Source organism: Ursus maritimus, unplaced genomic scaffold (genome assembly GCF_017311325.1).
Source record: "Ursus maritimus isolate PB19 unplaced genomic scaffold, ASM1731132v1 scaffold_6, whole genome shotgun sequence".
Classification (NCBI taxonomy): Eukaryota; Metazoa; Chordata; class Mammalia; order Carnivora; family Ursidae; genus Ursus; species Ursus maritimus.
Genome location: NW_024426774.1, coordinates 62819618 through 62827062, shown reverse-complemented (window position 1 = coordinate 62827062; position 7445 = coordinate 62819618). Strand labels below are relative to the sequence as shown.

Sequence of the window (7445 nt, the reverse complement as noted above, 5' to 3'; positions counted from 1 at the left end):
TTTTTTTTTTTTAACAAAACACCAAAACAAAACTCAAAGAACAATTTCCCCCCCTAGTAGAATACCTGCCCTTCAGAGTTCCTTCTCATATCCCACAAAACAAACCCTCAAAGTGGTATTTCCATGCCTTTCTCTGCGCGCAGTTTCCTGTGGAGGAGGAGCCCAAACCGTCTGATTCCTTTGGTACCCGACACGCTACCTTCAGGATCGGGCTGCCTAGAGCCAGAACCGGGGGACCACACCGCAGCCCGAGGTACTAGTTTCCAGGCGTCCGGCCTGGCGCCCGGGGGAGGTAAGGTTCCCTCTCTTAACAGTAAACTAACAGGCTGCAGCCCCGGGAGCTGCTCTGCGCTCCCGCTTTTAACCAGCTCCTGTGGAATCCAGGTGCGGCTTAAATCTCTTACATTTAGCCCCCTAAAAGTTTCAAAACCTCGTTTATGGGCAAAGCCCAGTCGGCTGATTGTCGGCGCGCACACACTTGCCCATCCAAACAGATGTCACCCCGGTACTCGCACATGCTGACAGATAGCATTCCGAGACCGCACACCTCCACCTCCCTCTCCGCCTGAGAGATCCTGCACAGTCTGGGGCAGTTCTCGGGTACCCTGCACCCCTGAGGTTACCCCACTTACGTCCCTGCGCGCGGCCCGGCGGACACTGGGCGCGCCAGGGGCTCCTACCTGCGCGGCCGCGCTGCTCTCCAGGCCTGGGGAGCAAGGGGAGAGCGCAGGGGAGGGCAGCCCGGTGGGTCTGAACTGGCGAGGTCTGGCAGCGGCCGCGGCGGCAGGAGGAGGAGGAGGAGAAAGGGAGGGAAAGGGGAGGGCGAAGGGGGGCGGAGGAGAGAGCTGAGGGAGGCGCAAGGGCTGAGCCAGGCGCTGGAGGCCGGGCCGGAGAGCGCTCTGCGCAGCCGGGTGCGCGCCCCCTCCTCCCTGCGCCCTCTCGGCCGCGGCGCCTGCCCTCCTCTGCCAGCCCTTCACCCCAGTTCCCAGACACGCCGGAACCCCAGGCCAAAGATGGCATGCTTGGCATGTGAGGTCTTGGGTTTGAATCAGCCTTGGTGATGCTCCAGCCTTCCGGACAATATCTCCTGCCCTGTAGAGGGGAAACATCTCTCCGAGAGCTGCTCAGGGTCCTGAGAAATTGCTTAAACATTTTTTTTTCCAACAAGCGAATCCTAGGACAGTTAATTAACCCCGTTCATTGAACTGGTTCGTTTTGCAGGTTCTTTCAGTTTGTTTGTTTGTTTGTTTATGTTTGCGTGGGGGAGGGTCTGCTTCCTCAAATGTAGAAAAAAGAGAATCCATTCGTTCAACAAATATTTTTGACCCACTATGTGCCAGGATTGGCAATGGGCCAGGTATAGCTCATGCTAACAAAATTGTGAGGTCAGGTTTGTTTTTGGTCTCACAAACCTCCTCTGTTTATGGGCCCTTTTCTTACCTACTGCTTCTCTTCTCTCCACTGGTTCGCTTGCAGGAGTCCCCAGTACTGGTCATTCAAAGTTGGGCATTTCATTTTCACCTATCATACTAATGGTGGAATTTCAGGAATCTGGAGAGCAAAAAAAAAATTTTTTTTCTGGCTTCTTTAATCATACCACACAGATTGCTGTTATCTCTGAAGGCTCCAACTCTACAGTCAGATTAATAGTTTGCTTCTAAGGCAGTCATGTCTTCTAAGAAGCAAACAGCCAAATACAACTTCATGAATGAGACAATGTACCAACTGAAGGTACTAAGGACTTTGACCCCAAGCAGGAGACAGGGTGGGAGAGAGAGGATCAGCTCCTTTCCTTTTCTGCTGGCCACCAGGGAGAAGGTGGTAGACAGTGCAAGAGAGAGAGGCTGTTGGGTGGAGGCCTCTCTTCTTATCTCTGGGGTATGCAGCGGGTTGTCTAGACCTTGCCAGATTGGTTGCAAGCCACACAATATTGGGCAAGATCAAAGGAACTTCATGGCCCTGAACCTTACATAAGTATGTGGGATTTTGCTAATAGTATTGAAGTTTTTACTACGAAAATTCAAATAAGTTTGTTTTCCCAGTCATTAATGACCTCCAAACTTGAAAAAAAAAAAAAAAAAAGAGGAACTTTGCCTTTGTATAGTAAAGATCTGTCCAGACATTTTCTCCTATTTTTTTTTTTTTTTAATTCTATCTTCAGCTCTCTCCCCAGAAAAAGTGGGTTGAAACTCCCAAATTTCTCTCTCCAGCCTGGAACTCTTCCTGCCTGAATAGCCAACTGCTGACATTGTTATCTTTATCTGTACATCTAATGGGCATTTCAAACTTAGCAGGTCTGCTGAGTCTCACCCTCTCTCCCAGTCTACTCTATCCACCTGCTTCACCATCTTGATTAATAGCAATTTCATCTTTCCAGTTTGCTCAGCTCCAAGATCATGAGTCATCCTTGATTTCTCTTTTTCTCACACACTTTGCATTCAATTCTTCAGAAAATTCTCTTGGCTCCATCTTCAAAATATATCCAGGAACAGACTACTCTTCGTCACTTCTTTCATTAACACCCTGGTCTGAGCAGCCAGCATCTTCCACCTGGATTATTACGATAGCCTCCTGCAGTTATTTTTCTCAGCAGAAGTTCACATAGATAAATCCTGGGTAGGTACTCTTTGTTGTCTGGCTTCCCTCACTTAGCACGCTTCTGAGATACATCCTTGTTGTTGGGTGCATTGGAAGTTCATTCCTTTTTATTGCTGAATAGTATTCCAATGTATGGCTATACCCTGACTTGTGTATATGTTCAACTGTTGATAAATATTTGGACTGTTTATGAATAAAGCTGTCATGGACGTTCATGTAGAAATTTTTGTGCGGATATATGTTTTCTTTTCTTTTAGGTAAATACTTGGAGAGGAACTGCTGGGTTATATGGTAAGGATATGTTTAATTTAATTTAATTTAATTTTATTTTATTTTTAAAGATTTTATTTATTTATTCGACAGAGATAGAGACAGCCAGCGAGAGAGGGAACACAAGCAGGGGGAGTGGGAGAGGAAGAAGCAGGCTCATAGCAGAGGAGCCTGATGTGGGGCTCGATCTCATAACGCCGGGATCACGCCCTGAGCCGAAGGCAGATGCTTAACCGCTGTGCCACCCAGGCGCCCCAGGATATGTTTAATTTTAAAAGCAAATGCCAAATTGTTTCCCAAAGGGACTGTACCATTTTACACTCCTACCAGTAATGTGTGAGATCCCATTTGCTCCACATCCTTGCCAATACCTGGTACTGTCAGTCATTTATAGTGTTAGCTGTTATGGGGGTATATAAGCGGCATCTCATTGGTGATCTCATTTCTAATGATGTTGAGCATTTTTTATTTCTTTCTTGTCCATCAATATATATTCTTTTGTGAAGATCCTATTAAAATCTTTTTTTTTAAGAGTGGGAGGGTGGGGAGCAGGGGAAGAAGGAGAGAGGGAAGCGTGGGGAGAGGGAGAGAGAGAATCTCAAGCAGACTCCATGCCCAGTGTGGAGCCTGACATGGGGCTCAATCTCATGACCCTGAGATCATGACTTGAGCCAAAATCAAGAGTCGGATACTTACCTGAATGAACCACTCAGGCACCCCCTATCCTTCCTATTTTTAATGATAGGATATCTCTATCTCTTCATTAGCTGAAAAATAGTGAAATTGGCAATGGCATTCTTGGGTTACTGATTCAGGAGTAGGCTATTGTCCCACTTCAAATTAACCAGAACTAAAAGGAAGTACTTCTTTTCCACAGTTCGGGGAAAGGCCTTCCAAGTTCACAGTGAAGGGGAACAATGGAGCCCTTTGCCTCAGTTGTCACTGGCAGCCATGTTACTGCCTGGAGGTAAGCCAGCCTCATCAAAAGGTGGTGCATGCTGTGGGTGGCCAACACGTGGATCAAACGTAGATCCTGGATAGATTGTTCATAGGGCTGACTGATCGTAGGACCCATGATACTTTTAGGGGTCCTCCACAATGTTTTATTTTCTTATAAAGTCAGAGGAAAAAATAAATATCATCCAGCCTGATTAAATGTCTTAATGCCATTGCAGTAATGAAATACTTTTTTTTTTTTTTTTTTTTTTTTTAGTGGAGGAAGGGGACCGTGAAGGCAAAAGTCCCCAGGGACCGTGAAAGTCATAATGTGGCCCTGATTGTTGTGCTTCCAAATCAGGCAAATGTGGACTCTGTCTACCTCTGCACTCCAGTTTTGTGAGGTAATATATTTTCTTATGATTCAAGCCAGTCTAAGTCAGGTGTTCAGTTACTTGAAGCAGAAAATGTACTCACTGCTAGCGTCCTACTCTGGAAGCTCTGGCCCTTGTGATGTGCTATATTTGTGTCCTGCACTCCAGAGTGGCAGGCTGTGAGTGTTTCTTGGGAGAGGCTGTTGGGAGAGATTCCCAGCCTTTCTGTCCTTGGGCAAGCTGAATGTTCCAGCCACTTCTGCTGGGAACAGCTTCTGAGTTCCTCCCCACCACCCCCTGGCATTGTGTGTGTGTGTGTGTGTGTGTGTGTGTGTGTGTGTGAGATTTTGAAAGATTTAAGACTTGAACTCTCCCTTTAATTCAAGAAGACGACTCTGGCTTCTCTCATGTGATTTAAAAAAGTAATCAGTGACTAACTTCTATAAGTGGGCCCTCTGCTTCCTAGTTTACCAACTATTACACTATATGTGTTACAAAGAAAAATTTATATTCTATTTTCTTTAATATTTCCCTTTTTAAAAATTCCCTGAAAATAATTAGAAGTCTCAAGGACCCACAGGCTCTTTAATTAATTGAGTCATGGAGTCAAAAAATCCTGTGGTTAAAACCTGATTAAAAATATTCTCTGATGTGTGGACAATTGGAGAGTTAAATCTGTAAAAAAAAAATAAATAAAATGAATTAAACAAAAAGGTAGTAAAGATGAAACAATTACAAAGGGACTAACAGCAGGGTGATCAATTCACCCCAGTTTACCGAGGACTGTTCCAGTTTTTGCACTGACAGTTCTGTGTCTTGGGAAAGTCCCCAGTTCTAGACAAATTTAAAGGTTTGTGTAGTGGAAAGAAAATAGGACAAGTAGCCAGGAGTTCTTGCCTGGACTTTGCTATGCTCTAGCTGGGTAACCATGGCAGTCACTCAACTTCTTTGAATCAGTTCTGCACAAATGTTGACCAGGCTAACAACATTTATAACTGTAGTTATATTATAATTACTTGTATTTGTCACCTTGTTTTTGCTGGTTCCTCATCTATTCCCTCTTCTGCTGGTAATAATATCCTGATTTTCCTTTGGAAACCAACCCTTATAGTGATAGGCCATGACCAGGCCTGCCCATAGAATGCCACTAAGTATATATAAAGGGAAAACTCATAGGACCTAAAAATAAGGGGAAATGGCCCAGTGCAGTGCAAGAAGAATGTCAAGACCAGAACCTGGTTATTAGTCCCAGTGATGTGGCAGAATTACTGTCTTCTTAAGTTGTTTCCATGTACTGATAATAATGAGGATACAAAGAACACAGGGCCCATAATTCCATGCTCCTCTGACTGGAAGGAACCCATTCCACATGGGCTGTCAAGACTTTTAGCCTTTAGGCCTGCCTCTGTGAGCTATAAGGTAGGTGGAGAGCTGGGGCATACACCCTGAGCCCTTATTTCATTATATCTTTTGCTGGCTGATTCTTTCTGAATCCAGACACCATGGTTTGGTCCAGAGCATTTCCAATTCATATGATTTGCATGGAGCTTGTTTTTCCTCTGACTCTATGGGTGAGCACGTCACCCAGGTTCTACCAGTCATAGCACCAAATCTCCTATACCCACAGTAATTGGGTCAGAAATTATAAATACACCCCAAGATAACCCCCACTGAAGGGTCACTGTGGCATAAGACTAGGATTACAGAGAGTCTGGCTTCAAGTCCTGACTGCCACTCACTGGTTGTGTGAACCTGAAAAAGTTATTTAACCTCTCTGGGCCTCAGTTTCCTCTTAGGGAAAGTGGGGATAATGATATGTCCTATCTTGTAGAATTTTTATGAGTATTAAATAAGAGAATGCACATAAAACCCTTAGTAGAGTTCCTTGCACATAGGTATCGTTGCTATTGTTATTATTAATACCAGGGACATATCACTCATGGGTCTGTGCTGTGAGCTTAGTAAATCAGATTCACTGTACATTGAGATAAAAGAAGTTACTAAGGGGTGCCTGGGTGGCTCAGTCAGTTAAGTGTCTGCCTTCGGCTCAGGTCATGATCTCAGGGTCCTGGGATCGAGCCCCACATTGGGCTTCCTGCTCAGTGGGGACCCTGCTTCTCCCTGTCTCCCCCCCCCCACTTGTGCTCTCTCTTCCTCTCTCTCTCTCTCTCCCTCTCAAAAATAAATAAATAAACTCTTTTTTAAAAAAAAGTTACTAAGGTTGAAAATTGTCTTCATATTTTTGTTTGTAACTATTTGTACATTATGAGATATTTAGAAGAAGCAGGGTCTGGACACTTAGTCCACTGCAGTTTTATGACTGAGTCATGGAAATATGTGGCCCCATACTAAGCATCAATGCTGTCCTGAGGTGACAGTATTTTTGGAATAAGTGGCTCTGAGTTACCTAATGTTCTGAATTTTGAACAGCTTATAAAATTATACTTCCTTACTGATAATAAACAGTAATAGCTAACACTTATGTATTACTTACGCTGTGTCAGGAACCATAGTAAGCAGTTCTTATGTGTTAAGTCAGCAGCACTATTATTATGCCTATTTTGCTAAAAATGAAATTAAGGCACAGAGCAGTTCAGTAATTTGCCCAGGTGATACAGCTAGTGAGCAGCACAGTAGGGGTTCAAGAGCAGGCTGTGTGGTGCCCAAGCCCCTGCTATACATGCTCCTTTGTGTCACTTCCTCCCCACCATCAACTGAACTTAGGGTTGCAAGAACAGAGCAGAGGCGTGGATTATTTCTTCAATGTAATGCAACCACAGAGATTCAAGCTGGATTGAGAAGACTGCAATTGAAGATTATAATAAATTCACTTTGCTAAATTGCCATAAGCTTAAGGGAATCTGAGATTTTAAAGATTTGAAGATCTGTTTGGTGGGGGGGGGGGAAACCCACAATTTCAGCAGAGATTCACAAATGTCGATGACCATGCACTGTGCTTTAAGTCTTCATATGCTTTAGAATGTGTATCTGAATCAAAGATGTACTGTCAGTGTGGATCAGTTCTAAGAGTGGCTGACTCCAGCATAGGCTAACTACAGCCAGCAAGAACCCACAGTGAGTATCCCTGACATTCTAGGGACCAAGACATGAATTGTAGAATTAGCCTACAATTTCTGGCCATGTAGCCAAACCAGGCAATATTTGGGTCCAGTTGGTTTGTAAAAGTATATTCCCTTATGATGCTGTTGAAGGAGAAGCCAATGCCAGAGCCAGAATTGGCTGTATAAGCCTTTGCCTTTCATAGAA

The 7445-nt window shown here is 44.4% G+C and overlaps 1 protein-coding gene and 1 long non-coding RNA gene across 2 annotated transcripts in view; one reads left to right on the top strand and one right to left on the bottom strand.

The window, feature by feature from the left end:
• The window catches only part of EFEMP1 (EGF containing fibulin extracellular matrix protein 1), a 60930-nt gene extending 60137 nt beyond the window's left edge, over window positions 1–793 (bottom strand). Inside the window, exon 1 of the mRNA XM_040623464.1 lies at window positions 681–793. The gene's annotated coding sequence lies outside the window, so the exon portion shown is untranslated. The remainder of the gene's footprint in view (window positions 1–680) is intronic.
• LOC103671280 lies at window positions 66–6239 on the top strand. The gene is made up of 4 exons (XR_005832983.1): window positions 66–292; window positions 2856–2889; window positions 3746–3835; window positions 4082–6239. It is a non-coding gene; the product is annotated as an uncharacterized LOC103671280 (long non-coding RNA).
• Window positions 6240–7445: the final 1206 nt, after the last annotated feature.